This window comes from Sphaeramia orbicularis, chromosome 8 (assembly GCF_902148855.1).
Source record: "Sphaeramia orbicularis chromosome 8, fSphaOr1.1, whole genome shotgun sequence".
NCBI classification, from domain to species: Eukaryota; Metazoa; Chordata; class Actinopteri; order Kurtiformes; family Apogonidae; genus Sphaeramia; species Sphaeramia orbicularis.
In genome coordinates, this window is record NC_043964.1 from 54160083 (window position 1) to 54175976 (window position 15894).

The 15894-nt window shown below is 37.1% G+C and overlaps 1 protein-coding gene across 2 annotated transcripts in view; it reads left to right on the plus strand.

Annotated features, from left to right (window-relative positions):
• The first annotated feature begins 4712 nt into the window (after positions 1-4712).
• LOC115423512 (protein TANC2-like) overlaps positions 4713-15894 on the plus strand; it is a 93609-nt gene continuing 82427 nt past the window's right edge. For both annotated transcript variants that reach the window (XM_030140358.1, XM_030140359.1), the window contains exon 1: positions 4713-5004. The gene's annotated coding sequence lies outside the window, so the exon portion shown is untranslated. The remainder of the gene's footprint in view (positions 5005-15894) is intronic.

Genomic DNA, 15894 nt, shown 5'->3' on the forward strand with positions numbered 1-15894 from the left:
GTTCCACATACAGACCAATTTCATCTCAAGTAAAATATCCTACAAAAAATAATGACTCCATGTTTTCTTCTGGGTTTCATTTCATTTCATTTTGTTCATGGTTGTGCATTTCATCAGCAGACATTCAATAATCATCAGGTGAACAAACATGTACACACCCTTGCACGAAAAGGAGCAGGATGAAGGAAATCTGATATTTCCTGCCCCCCTTTCTAAATAATAATAGCCTTAATGGTTAGCCATACACAACTAGCTATAAAATCATACTGTATAAAGTCAGACAAACCAAACTAAATACATCCAAAGAAAATACAAAATGAATACAAAACCAAGTGCAAAGCTACAGTACATGTCCAGGAAGTACAAAACATAGGAAAATATATACCTGAGGAAATGATGCAAAACCAGACCAAAATAAGTCAATAACATATAATTTAATGTGAAAAAATACTACATTATGCCTATAAATAATGACAACATCAAATTTTTGTCTTCAGTACAAAAAATAACATTAAATTATAAAAATATTCACATTTACAAACTATACTGTAACAATAAAATGTGAAAACCCGAAATGTCTTAAGAAAATTAAGCACAATTCTAACAATTTTCTTCCTGTTCCTCAGTGTTTAGTGTCTTTGTAGATCTGATCCAGAATGCACATGTAAAAGTGATAAGTTGAGGCAGAATATTTGAATATTGCACATAAGAAATTTCAGTTTTTTCAGGTTATTCATATCTTTTTTGTTTGGATAGTTTATAAAAGGAAGTATTTTCATTATTTAATGGGGATTTTTTTGCACTAAAACAAAGAGAAAAATTTGCAGCTGTCATTATTTATAGGTTATTATGTTATTATTTTACTGGTTCGGCCCACTGCAGATCAAATCGGGCTGAATGTGGAACCTGAAAGAACATGAGTTTGAGAGCTCTGCTCTACATCATCAACCTGAATTGAATCTCATCATAAATAAAATATCTGTGAAACAAGTTCAAGAAACAACTCAATTACTGGGACTTATTTCAGATAACAAATAGTCTTGGACTAAACATATTGATAATGTGACAACCAAGATGGGAAATGTTGTTTCTGTGGTCAAAAGGTGTGCAGCTTTTATGTCACCTAGTTAAACTAAACTGGTGATTCAGTTTTTAGTATTGTCAGTCTTGGATTATTGTCCAATAGTCTGGTCAAATACACGACACTAGAAAATATTAAAAAGTGGCAAATTGCACAAAATAGAGCCACTCGCACCGCACTACAGTGTGGCTACAGAACAAATGTTAGTGTGATGCAAAACCACTGGAACTGACTCTGTCAAAAAAAGATGACTTTATTCACTACCGGTTTTCTTTAGAAACATTATTAGAACAAAAAACCATCCATCTTATCCAAAAAATGTTTGTTTTAGTTCAAACAGACATAGCTATGCAACCAGGCAGGCAACCAGAGGTAATTTTATACAACCCAAATCAAGAACAAATGCAATGAAATGAATGTTAAAGGTGCGGGAGACTTTCGTGACCAATTTTTCATCAGATCTGTCAAACCTCAGTCATATCCTCAGTATCATGAATCCAGTGGCGGCTGCTCGTCTTTCAGACAGGGGAAGCTCATTGTCGGCTTACATCAGAAAAAATTGTCAAGTTATTTAAACATACATTCGGCCCTCCGTTCCTTTTTAAGACCAGCTCAGTGTCCTTATCGTACCAGTAGGCGTCTTTTCCAGGACTGGACCAGTGTCCTCTGAATGTCCAGCAGAGCTGGTCTGCTCAGACGGCCTTGGCCCAGTGTGTTGTGGGTGTAAGACTTCAGCCTTTTTAAACTACAGATGCTCCTTTCACTCCGACCTAGCCGGAACTCAAACAAGAAATGATTAAATTATAAAACTGAAACAAGAAAACGCTGAAATTATGTTAAATTGAAACAAGGAAGTCCAATGAGTGGGTTTTATTTACAGTGCAAGAAATGAACGAGTAATTTTGTAGTGGTTTCTCTGATTTCACAGCAGAATGTGTGACGGTATTAAACTGAACTGTGTCAGTGAAGGAGCAGATCTGAAAACAGCTGTCAATCAAACGGGATTCAGCCTTTCGACCGATCCTCCAATCAGCACGTGGGATTCTGGCGTCCGGCCCGGCCGAGCTCCGCCCACAGCTCCATTCACCCCCAGAGACGCCCGGCGTCTGGGGGCGGGACAACATCATGCCATTTATCCAATTACCGTCCAGTTTTGATGCAATGAAAAAAACTGTTCCACTCAGTCCCATTGAAGCCCAGAGACGGACACAGTCTACGGACAAATGCACTGAGCAGAGATGGAGGAGGAAACACAGACACGGGAATGGAGGAGAAGTGAACAACAGCCAGTCCGTTGATTTGTGATAAAGCTGATTCTGAACGAACTCATCTGTGAGATGAACGTGTTCTAACACAGTTGTAGTCAATGAAATGTCAACACAACCGAACATATTTAACCATTTGATTTTCGTAATTTTAGGGGAAGCCGGGCTTCCACTGCAGTCTGAGAGAAATCACTGCTGCATGAATCTGTAAGTCTTTCTGTCATTACTCACCTGAATCTCTTGTATTACGGTGAACAATTTCTTAGTGCCATCCACCGTAAACAAACCTTAGTCTTTCCATTTTTTGCTGTGTTTTTGCTTCCAGTGTGTGCACAAAAGAACATTTCACTACTGTGTTCAAATAAATGAAAAGAAGCTCAGGCCTTTGCACGTGGGATTTTCTGTTGCTTTTGCTGTGACCCGAGAGCTGCAGAACTGAACCAGGCTTTTTGTCCATGGTGACGCCTCTACTGTATACTCTGTACGACATAAAGTCATGTGAGCAGATGTTTGACCTGCGACAGCCTGGACACTGGTCACTTAAATGCTACAATATAATTATGGGACTATGTGTGTATATGTACACACATATAAAGACTGTCAAACTTAATGCTCATTACCTCCGCCAAGGAGGTTATGTTTTTGCCAGGGTTTGTCTGTCTGTTTGTTTGTCTGTCCGTTAGTGTGCAACATAACTCAAAAAGTTATGGACAGATTTGGATGAAATTTTCAGGGTTTGTTGGAAATGGGATAAGGAAGAAATGATTAAATTTTGGTGGTGATCAGGGGTGGGGGGGCCCACGGGGGGGCGCCACTGATCAGCCTTGGCGGAGGTCTGCGCTCTCCAAGTGCTTCTAGTTAATGAATAGATTATTCCAATGTCTTGATGAATCTGATTGTAATTGTTAACTCCATGATCCTGTCTACAGCAGAATGACTGAACGTCTCCTCCAACACATTTGGGTCAGTTTGTCCAGCAGAGTTAATGTTAACGCACATGAACACATGGTCAGTTGATCTGGTAGTGACAGGCAGCAGAACCAATCCATAAAGATAAAAGAGCAAAAAAGAGCATGTTAGCCCTCTGGATGGAAATATGAGAAGAAAAAAAAACCCAAGACGGAACAGTCGACCCACAGAAAGTATTAGACACACTCTGCAGGAAGGAGTTGAATACTCACTGAAGCACTTCCACATTCAATATCACATTAACACCGAACATACGGTAGTCTGAGATTCTGTTAGCACCACAGCTAACATGTCACCCAGCTTGGACAAACATGTTCAGTGCATAAATATTCCCTTCTTTCTTGAGTCTGTTTGTTCATGCAAAATGAAACGTGATTAATATAGATTAAAAATGGATGATATTTAATTATGATTAATCAAAATGAATCCACAGCAACCCTGTGATTAATCTGATTAAACATTTTCATCGTTTGACAGCACACACAAAAAAATATATACTGTATACACACACACACACACACACACACACACACACACACACACACACACACACACTGTTAATACTGTTAATAATATAATTTGTCTGACGTTAGCTGAAGCCTCCAACACTTTTGAAAAGACATGAACTCCTTTTCTGATCTATGTTAATAGTGCAATCTGTCATGTTTCTCATGACTGAGTGTTTTGCTATACAGTTTTGTTTTGTTTTTTCTCGCAACATTTAAAGTGGAAATTTTGTACTTCTATTTTGTATTTTATTTACTGTTTATTTATCTGTTTATTTTTATCTGTCATGTGATTTGGAGGGGATGTGTGCCGGGGAGGGGGGATTTGTTCCGCTTGTTGTTTGTCTGTGTGATGGACTTTTGTATCATGTCGGAACTATATTCTTTTTTTTATATGTAAAAAAAATAAGAAAAACCAATAAACAGAAGGTTAAAAAAATACGTATTGTTTTTTTGTTTTTTGTTTTTTGTTTTTTCATACTGCTGCACAGACTGGAGTAGCACTACTGTACTAATGGCATGGAACACACAACAACAACAAAGGTTATTCTATTCTATTCTATTCTATTCTATTCTATTCTATTCTATTCTATTCTATTCTATTCTGTGTCCGTTCTGTAGTCAGTGTTTCCAGGTGCACTGTCACCCTTTGTCCACTAGGTGTCCTGCTCCATTCAACGACCTTCATCTTTTTCTTCTTCCTTTTTTTCTCTCTTCATGTCGGCCGGTGGTTCACCTGCCCCCCCCCCCCCCCCCCCCCCCCCCCAGACCCCGCCCCCCGCCTTGTTGTCTGAGGCACAAGCGCACGCACCACGCACGAGTACGATGAGCGTCCTGGCCACGCCCCCCACGCTCTCGTGAATAATTCATCACCTCCCGTCGACCGGCGCAGGCTCGCTCGTGCCACCGGAGCTTTTCGAGACGTCAGCTCGTGTTCGCCGGAGGAAGAAGAAAGATAATGGTGATGACGGCGCCGTTGTGTGTGTGTGTGTGTGGTTGAACCGGAGACATTAACCTGCGGCGATGACCGGAGGAGGGAACCCGCCTCGTGCACCTACAACCGCCGCCGGTCCGGTCCGGACACACACCGACGGTTCCGTATTAACCCGACCGTGACCGACCTATCATCTGTGTCTGACGTTCTTATCACCGACCCCGGCTGGAGAAGAATCAAACACCAAAGGTGAGGGTGTTTTTTTGTTTGTTTGTGTGTGTGTGTGTGTGTGTGTGTTTTCTATTTTCCCTGTATTTATGTGTGTCTGTGCGCGTGGGCCAGGCTCATGGAGAAACGTTACAATAAGATGTGTTTGTGTATGTGCGCGCGCGTGCACGTACGTGTACGTCTCTTCTAAGCATACCTTAAGTCAGACTAAAATCAAATAATTCTAAACATTAAATTATTAGTATTTGGGGAAGTCAGCCTAATAATGACGTATCATAATGATATTATCATAATGATGTCGCCCTTGGCAACATCATTTCTAAATAAAGTAGATGGTTTTAATTTTCTGAAATACTCTACCATACATGGTTTTCTAATAAGCTTATTAAGATACTGTCTGAATATAGAATGAATATGTTATTATTGTATTATAAAATGTTTATCATTATTATAAATATCATTATTATTATTGTTATCAGCAGTACTGGTGGTAGTAGTAGTAGTAGTAGTAGTAGTAGTAGGCCTATATATAATGGGATGAATGTGGAAAAAGTGCATGTGCAACAGTATGAACAACAACAATAAATCCAAAGCGAGCATGGCTGAAACAGTCTCTCACAGGAACCATGAAAGTGATTATTTTTTTAATTTGCCGCCCTTTTCTTGTTGTTTTCCTCTTGTTGTTGTTGTTGTTTTTCCACATATTTTGGCCTGGGTTCAGATTCTCATCCCTTGTGCCATGCCAGACATTTCCTGAGCGTACTGGTGGTTAACAGTTGTTTTGGCAGGAAATAAAATCCTTTGTGTGGAAATGAAGGGATTATGTATCACTACTCAGTGTCTATTAATAATCTACTGTATATGTGTGACCTGGGGCTGTAGATGGAGCTGATGTGTTCATGATGGACTGATGGGGCATATCTATCAGAGGACATTATACAGAAGAGGTGTTTGTTGGAGGTGACGCCACATCAAATGTATATTGTATTATATAAAAACGTTCAATTTTGACGGATCCAATGTATTTCTGTTGTTTCTAAAAGGTTGTAAAAAAAAAAAAAAAACGTCAAATGACAGGAAACCGTCTGAATGTCAGGGCTCTTGGGTGTCCTCATCATCGTATTTAGTCTGTTTTCTGTGTCTTCTTTTCCTAGACATCGATGGTGCAGATGGATGTAATCCAATGTTAATCTGCAAAGCCCCGTCGCTCATAGTCTGGGTTTAACATGACTCTGATTAAAAGCCCCCCCACCACGTCTGTCATTACTTTAATTAGATCACTCACCAAGCATCAGCTGGGCTAATTAAAACCATACCATACGTAAAGGGGGCGGTGCCATGCCATTGTCATGTGAGGAACAATTGTCATTTCTCTTTATTTCGACCACTTCATGAACCCTAACCCCCAATGAAATAAATCCTAAATATTGTTACCCTCAGATCGTAACTGTCTAATCCAGACACAAATGTCCAAAAGTCTGTGGACCCAATAAGAGCTGCGACCGATTAATTGACTAGGTGCTTGAAGTCAATGCAAAAAGTCCCGATTCGATTAATTGACTCGAATTGATTGAAAGAAGATATTCTATTAAAGTTTTCCTGAACTGAAGCTTCTTTGTGCGTCACAATAAGCGTCCGTGTGAAACACAACAGTGGAAACAATGTTTAACAGCAGAGAAATGAAGGAAACAAAGCTTTGATTCAGGAGAATTGTGGTTGAATGATTTTTTGGATCACTTTGAGTTGATTAATCGGTTGCAGCTTTAGACCCAATGGATCCTGGTGTTTCTTTTCTAACAGGGGTCAGGGATACAAAACAATAATGACTAATGTCTCAATATAGTTTTATATTATGGGATAAATATCATTGCATTGGTTAGTTTGGGTTAAATTCTTATCTTTGTTTCCAAAATGACTCAGAGATGGTTTGGACTTCATTTCTCTCAGCATTAATTATTTTAATTTTTTTTTTTTTTTTAGTCATGATTCTTTAAATGTTCTTCCTTTAAATTTCTCTAATATTTTTCCTGCTCTGACTGTAAATAATAATTTACTTCCTCATCTAATCATCTACTGTCATCACATCTGACTGAGAAAGAAAAATCTACCATTAAACTCTAGTGAAATATTAATATTTCTAAACTCTATGGACATAAATATGTGGACACATCATGTCTCCAGCTGTCAGATGTCCTGTGCATGAGGATCGGCCACAGAAACATCAATATTAATAATCAATAGGATTTTTATCCCATAATATAAAACTATATTCTGACATTAGTCCTTATTGTTTTGTATCCCAGACCCCTGTTAGAAAAGAAACACCTGGAGTCAACGGGTCCACAGATTTTTGTCCATTTGTATATGAGTTCATTATCATGCTATGAGGTAGGGCTGTGCAATATGATGATATTAGTTTGTGAAGGATTAGAACATATCGACGAGCCATCAAAACAGAGAGATGGTGGAATCATCTATAATCGGATGTAGTCAGAGCTGTAGAGTATTCAACAGCTGTGGATGGAGTTATATGAGACGTACAGACACATCACATCGGTTCACATCCACGTCACTTGGATTTCACAAACGTTGTGTTTAGGGGTGTTTGAAAATATCGGTTCTGCAATATATCACAATATTTCAATATTAAATAGTACTGTATTAATATTTTTAGGTATTTATTCAAATTATATTTTATTTATTTTATTTTATTATATTATTATTATTTAACGCGGTTTTATTAAATAATAGTTAGTTGAAGCATCCTAAAAGCACTTTTTACTGTCTGAGAGGCAGATGTTAGTTCCTTTGATGGGACTGAACTAAAATAATGTTCTGATGTTAGTTATAAACTAATAGAATATGAACATTTGAGTAGGATCTTATATCTGTATCGTAATATCTGTAAAATATATTTTAAGTTTTAACACAGGAACATTTTGTGATATAAAATTAGATCCTGTTGTGATCAAATAAAAATGTGTTTAGTATTTGTGCATATTTCTGGTGTAATTCAATTCTTTGAGGAAAAAATCTGTAAAAAAAAAAAAACAAAAATAAAAAATTGCCTTTTTAACAGTATCATGATATATCGTGATATATCGTATTGTGATCCTAGTATTGTGATTTGTCTCGTATCACCAGATTCTTGCCAACACACACCCCTAGTTGTGTAGTGGAGTCATGGCTGAGAGCGAAACAGACGAGTTACTTCCTTAAAAGAAGTCCAGTTCCATTGTATGGAATTATTTCGGCTTTTTTCCCCAAATGACAAAAGTACAAACTACAGTAATTTGCAAAATGAACAGCCACCTGTTCTGTAAATCTGCAGGATTATTTGAAATGGCCATTTCCTCATTGATATTTTATTCTGTATTTATTTCAAATGAACTTTTCATGTTTATTGATAGCAACCTCAAAAACCAAGAGCAGTTTAGTTTTTATGTTGTAAGAGTGCACTTAATCAGAGTGTTGTTCACATTTGAGTATGTTTGTGTTCTTGGCACATGTTGGCAAAATTGCACAAACTATTTCAATGAAAAATATTCTGGAAGGTTCTTTGGGCTACATTTTTTTTTGTTTTTGTCCTTGTAGGGTTGTGTTTTACAAAGGGAACTTGCTTGGTTGGACTATCCAGAAACTTGCAAATTAGACTCAAAGATCAATGTAAAGAATCGTGATAAAATTAAGATGGCGATTTTATTTTTTTTTAAATTGTGATATGATATTTTTGCCAATGGCCCACCCCTACTATGAGGCTAACGCTATGAGTGTGAATTATTGTGAGGGTGACATGATTAGGGGTGTAAGAAAATATCGGTTCTGCAGTATATTGCAATAGTTCATTTCATGATACTGCATCGATGTTAAAAAGTACTGTATCGATATTTTTAGGTATTTATTCAAATGCAGATATTGTGGAGGTTCATTTTTGTTTTTTTGTTTTTCTTTTTTGTTTATATTTTATTTGTTAATATTTAACACTGTTTTATTGAATAATGTTAGTTCCTTTGTTGGGATTGAACAAAAATAATGTTATGATGTCAGTTCTGAATTAATAGAATATGAACATTTGAACAGGATCTTAAACTGTAATGTCTGTAAAACCTAATTTCAGTTTTAACATAGGAAAATTTTGTGATATAGCATTAGATCCTGTTGTGATCAAATAAAAATGTGTGTAGTATTTGTGCATATTTCTGGTGTAATTCAATTCTTCAAGGAAAATAATCATTTAAAAAAAGAAACAAACAAAAAATTGCCCTTTTAACAATATCATGATATACCGTGATATATTGTATCATGATCCCAGTATTGTGATTTGTATCATATTGCCAGATTCTTGCCAATACACAGCCCTAGACATAATCCAGTCTGAAATCTGAATACATAGTGCTCAGTGCTTGTGTGTTCATCTACTTCCTGTAGGATGAAAGCATCTCTGGGAAATGGGCAGCACATGATTTAATGCCCGGTATCGTCTTTCCAGACGGTGAAAGTGAGAATAGAGCAGTTCATGGCATCCTTGATGATCCTGTTCCGTTGTGGCTGTTGTGGCTGCAGTAGATATCAGACCTTTCGCTGGACTGGTGTGTGCCAATCATTTCTTACGCTGGTCCTTCAGCAGTTTGCGGTTGTGAGCAGTAGTAGTTGAATTGACCCTCAGGATGCTCCCAGTGGGGCAGTGATAACGGTTACAGGCACAAATACAAATATTTCACGGTCCAGGTCTATAAAAGGATGTGCATTTATCAGCACAGATGCAGAGTCAGTCCATTTACAGCCTCACTATGAACAAAAGGACTAAATGCACCAGGGATAGAAGGGTTTTCAGCCACAAATCATAACCAGTAGTCAGATTTTTTGCTGTTATCTTGTCTGTTAATCCAATACAATAGATTTTTAATGAATGTATATTAATCCAATATAAATTCAAATGAGTTAAATCATACTACTTCAGCTCTGGTAAAAACCACTTCTTTGTCTCTACATTCTATTAGACATGATGCAGTTTTATAGCATGGATGATCTGAGATTTGTCGTCATTTCGTTTTCATTTGAGTTGCACTGCTTGTGTCATTAATTTTACAACATCCACACTTTTCCAGGAACCTCAACTCCAAGGTTGGTGGTACGATGAGAGTCAGGTTTAAACAGAACAACTCTTAAGTCCAGTATGCAGGTTATTAGACTGGAAGAGGTCAAATAAACAGAAGTATAATACTATCCAGTCATATTCTACTTGTCTGTTATTGGTTTTAAAGCCCCCAAGTTTCAGCATAATTGTTTCTTCGTGCCGTTCCCTAAACATCGCAATAATGTATTTTGTAGGTGATGCAGAAAATGCATTGTTTTTAGTTAAAAGCAAAAAAAACTATACAAAAAAAAACATTACACCACAGTCTAAGACCCCCAGAAACAAAGGAAAAACTGGAAAGAAAAAAAAACTGTTATAGTTTGGTTGTAACAAACAGGCATTATCCAAAAAGGCAAGAGTCTGTATGACTGTACTGCCATGAATATTTTGTTGTCTATAATTCAGTTACTGCATTATGTATTTGTTGTGGTTCAGTGCTAAAATTAAGAAAATAGTATTGTTTGATTCTTGTATTAAGTTAGTGATAAAGGTGTAAAAGCACTGAGGGGTAGGATTAAATAAATTCATTCTTCTTCCTGCTCCTTTTCGATGCAATATTCAGACTTGTATGTGCTTGAAGAAAGATTCTGTTTATTTAAATGTTATTTTGTTTTTGTCTTAATTTGCTTTTTTTTTTGTTTGATTTCATTTCTTTTAGGGCTGGGCAAGTTAATGTGTTATTACCGTGTTAACGCAGTCATTAAATAAATAATGCCGGCGTTTTGTTTTTTTTTTTATCTCCTGTTAATGCTGTTTTATTCTAACTCCTATTCTTCTGCCCCTGCTTGTGTGTGTGTAGCGAGTAGGTCGGCAGATAGACAACAGGTTTCCCAAGAAAAACCAGACGTCGAAAACTTCGCTCCAAATCTTTTACTTGAGACTCACTGTAAAACTGCAACATACATACAAAATATGTCTCCGTTATGATCATTGCCTTAGTACATTTACATGGCATTATTCATTTAAATGAATGGGAAAAAGATTGCTAGCTCGATGCTAACTTGAATGGGAAAATCCATGGACACGCTAACAATTAGCATTTACAAATTAATTTAAGATTTACAACGTCTTTTTATCTAGCAACAAAGGTTCACATCAGAGATATTTCAGACTATTCATTCTCACGACAACTGAACATAAAATACTCACAGGCAAATGTTTTTTGGGCCATACAAACAGAGTGAAAGAAACGTGTCTGTTAGTTCCTTCTTATGTCTGAACTGGCTACGGGAACACCGGAAGGACAAAACATACATTAGTGCAACTTATTCCAACCACTAGAGGGCCCCTGTTGCTTGCTTTTAACAACTGAACATCACATATTATTTTGAAAGTCCGTTGCTCTCGCTCTGTGAACACACATAGGTAAACCATGGGTCACAGGAAGAGGGGGATGTTGATCAGGGTTGGTTTGCCAATCTGCGTCATCATGCATTTCAACCAATGACAGCATTTGGGGTGGGCTTAAGACTCCTGTCAAGTCACTTACAGCTGGAAATAAACTGGTGGGGACATAAACATGGAGAAAAGCACTGGTCTTTTCCGTGGACATTTTCATTTTAAATGTCTTCAGATGGTGGGGTTGAGAAGGACAAAGTTGTTTGTAAGCACTGCAATGTGGAATTATTTTTATCACCGGAGTACTTCCAGTCTGAAATATCACTTAAAGGCAAAACACACTGTTGATGCCGGCAACCCCCCCCCCCCCCCCCGGCATATAACTATGTGATTAATCATGATTAATCACAGAAATCCATGCAATTAATTGCGATTAAGAATTTCAGTTGTTGCCCAGCACTAGTTTATTTGCATATTCAAAATAAAAAAAATCAAATCAAATGGTGATTCAGATAATATTTCAACTGTAGTTTTACTACCACACTTGAATGCGTCTGTGGAGTTCCCCCTTAAAATCACCAACACCATTATAGTCACAGATAAATTCAGTTAAGTTTTAATCAGTATGACCTAGTTCTTGTGTTGTAAATTTGCTCTGAATGCCTAAAATCCAACAGATTTGTAATATTTTGTTTAAACACAAAATGTTTATCAAAAACAAGTGTCTTCTGAAAACAGGGATTGAAGACAAGGTTTTGGTGTTAGGACTAGTAGTGCAGAATGGTACTCATTTCAAATCTAGATATCATCTATTGGTGTCAGTTATTTCTTATCATCAGCATCATTCAGTTGGAATAACTCCTCCTCCTCCTTCCTTTTTGAATGTTGTCTTTTCTTTTTACAAAAACTCTTTCCGTTGTTTGCTTTTAATGTTATATTTGAAATAAATAAACGCCATCATACAGTATTCATAAGTTTTTAGTCCAGTTCAGTCCAACCCAGGTTTATTGACTCTTTTAAAAGGGTCATATTTTGCTAAACCCACTTTAGTCTTTGGTACATTTATTTGCATATTTAGGAACCGTAAGGCCCAATCCCAATTCACCCCTTGGCCCCTCCCCCTTACCCCTCCCCCTTTTCCCTTGCACTTGGCACTACCCTTTGAAATGGAGCTGCAAGGGGTAGGGGTTGAAACATTCTCCTATGAAATGGGACAGCCCTTCCAGACCTGTCACGTCATCAGCAGTCATCAATGTCGCTATTAACTAGGGCTGTGTATTGGCAAGAATCTGGCAATATGATACAAATCACAATACTGGGATCATGATACAATATATCACAATATATCGTGATACTGTTAAAAAGGCAATTTTTTGTTTGTTTCTTTTTTAAATGATTATTTCCTTGAAGAATTGAATTACACCAGAAATATGCACAAATACTAAACACATTTTTATTTGATCACAACAGGATCTAATGCTATATCACAAAATTGTCTTTTGTTAAACCTTAAATTATGTTTTACAGACATTACAGTTTAAGATCCTGTTAAAATGTTCATATTCTATTAGTTCAGAACTAATATCATAACATTATTTTTGTGCAATCCCAACAAAGGAACTAACATTATTTAATAAAACAGTGTTAAATATTAACAAATAAAATATAAACAAAAAAGAAAAACAAAAAAACAAAATTGAACCTCCACAATATTTGCATTTAAATAAATACCTAAAAATATCGATACAGTACTTTTTAATATCAATACAGTATTGTGAAATGAAATATCGTGCAGAACCAATATTTTTTCTAACACCCCTACTATTAACAGATGCGAAAACGTTGTTTCTGAAAGTATTCTCCGTGCCGTCAGTAGCTGGAACTGTCTCTGTTCCATGGGCTTTGGGGCCTTTGTTTGCGTCTATCAACTATAAACCACAGAAATGCGATCTATAACACATTGAAATGGCATTAAATGGTCAATCAAATGATTAAGTTTATGAAGAAAATACGTACATTTGTGTGTTTCTTTAATCACACTGCTGCACTTTTTTACTGTGTTTACCTCCATCTTGTCAATGATTTGAACAGAATTAATTCTCCTAACCCTCCGTTCGTAGTGTGGCCTTGAAAAATCTCTGTTTCAAGGGCTATACAGTCCTCCACTTTAGCCCTTCTCCTCAATCTAATCGAGAATCGGGACAATACTACCCCTTCATGTGTATACACAAAACGGAGGGGTAGGGGTAAGGGGGAGGGGCCAAGGGATGGAATGGGATTGGGCTTATCAGTTCATACAGTTTGAATTTGAGCCCTCCAGGTGCTTCAAAGTTATCTTCATATTCATTCTGGCAAAAAATGAGGGGATTTCTACAATTTTTTTAAATTCCTTCTTAATTTGTTCTGTCTATAACTAGTTATGTCACAACCTTTGCGCATATAAGGTCCAGACTTCAGACGAACATTTCTCCGACCTTTGCACATATAACGTCCAGACTTCAGATGAACATTTCTCCAGTATTTCTCCATAATTGTTTGTCAGCAGCAGCGGTTGTAGTCCAGACTGAAAATATGTCCAAACTTGGAGACAATTACCTAAAATGTTCAGTTGTTGGTTGAACAACCTGGATGGGGTGGGGCCTGAAGTGGCTCATGTGCATTTAAAGGGCCAGCGCTCCAAACCACCTTTCTGGAGTCATTACTCAGAAATAGGGTTGAAGATGGACCTGCGGAGTTGAATGAATGAAGAATTCAGACTTAAGAAGAGCATTTACAGTTTATGGAGACCACAGGGAAATGTGGGAAAAGGAAGAATTACATTTAAAAAAGACAAATATCACTGCTTTAAGACTATTAATAGAAAGTATTCCTCAGTCTGACCTAGTACTGATGGATAAACATATATGTTTGTATTGTCATTGTGATATGAACATGCTCAATAAATGCTTTGTAAAAGATTCCCTGGTACACAGTAAACAAGAACAATCATCTATAAATGTCATGCATTGGCCCCTCAGCATGTGAACATGTGACCTATCAGATAGAGTCCTTTATACATGGAACGCACATTCACACCATCAGAGGAAGCTGTTTTATGTGGTTTTACTACAAACACGCAAACTGATCTTTGATTGTACATAACTGCACTGAACAGTCTCACAAGGAGAAACGTAACTGGAGGACTGTTTATAACCTGTTTACAACTCTTTCAGATTGATCTCAATAAATGGCGTAGTATGTCACACCAGTTTTTTTTGCATTTGGCATGCTATACCTTCAAATTTTCAACCTTTCGCATGTCAATTTATACTAAGATCTCCGGTTCACATAATCCTAACCCTCAGTGCGTGGTATTTGACGCATCGATTCAGGTTGGATGGGGCTAATAACAATGTGAACATACACACAGAAAGCTTATAGTGCATACAGATAGCACGCCAATTAAAAGTGGCGTGTATATTTACGCGAATCATGATATCACGTTGACTCTTGACAATCAGAAATGTGGCCTTTGGTTTTGGACTGTGCATCTCAATCCCAGGCAGATGAGTAGATAGATGACTATAGGGTTTGTGTTCCACATGAAGGACCATCCAAACCACTACTGAGACATGTTCTGAATGTCCGGTTTATATGTCCAACCTATGCTAATACGTAAATATCCACATCCACTGGGTTAGGGCAAAATCAACGACAAATTCAGAATATTGTCACATTGAAAAAGTAGGCTTGTGGAAGCAGGTGTCTCTCAACCCCATACTTTCTATATACAGGACACATGCACCTCCTGAACCGACTCCAATATTGATGTTGAACATAAATCTTTGAATATAAATGTGTGTCTTCTCGTGCTGAGCTGTTGAGTCAATCGTCAGATATCTTAAAGATGGTTAAGAAGAGGTTTTTGTTTAGTTTTTTTGCAGTTTTTTTTTTCTACAGTCCTATCTAAACCTGTACATTTGAACAATTAGAAAAAAAACATGATAAAGCAGCTCCTGCCCTTTGATTATTGACTTTGAATTAGAATTGTTCATCGATTTGTAATCAGACAAAGTCGATTCCTTATCAGACTTAACCCATAAAGACCCAAACAGCCGCCGCCGACCAAAACCATCTTGTGATCTAAACTGTTTAATACCTGTTGATCCATTAATCCTATCAATCCATGTCAATAATTGGTGTAAAATGCAGTTCTTCATCTTTTCATGGTCATCAGATATGACCCATTGGACGTTCAGAGGCTCTGTAGTTACCGTGGAAACACCGTCATCTTCTACAGAATCGATTCACCAGTAAAACCCATAGAATTGGATCAGTGACACTGGATGAACACACTGGGTTTATGATCAATAATAAATAAAATGAACAAAAATGAATAGAAAAATGTACAAAATAATATATAAAAAAGGAAACAAGTAACCAAAAAAAGTAACTAA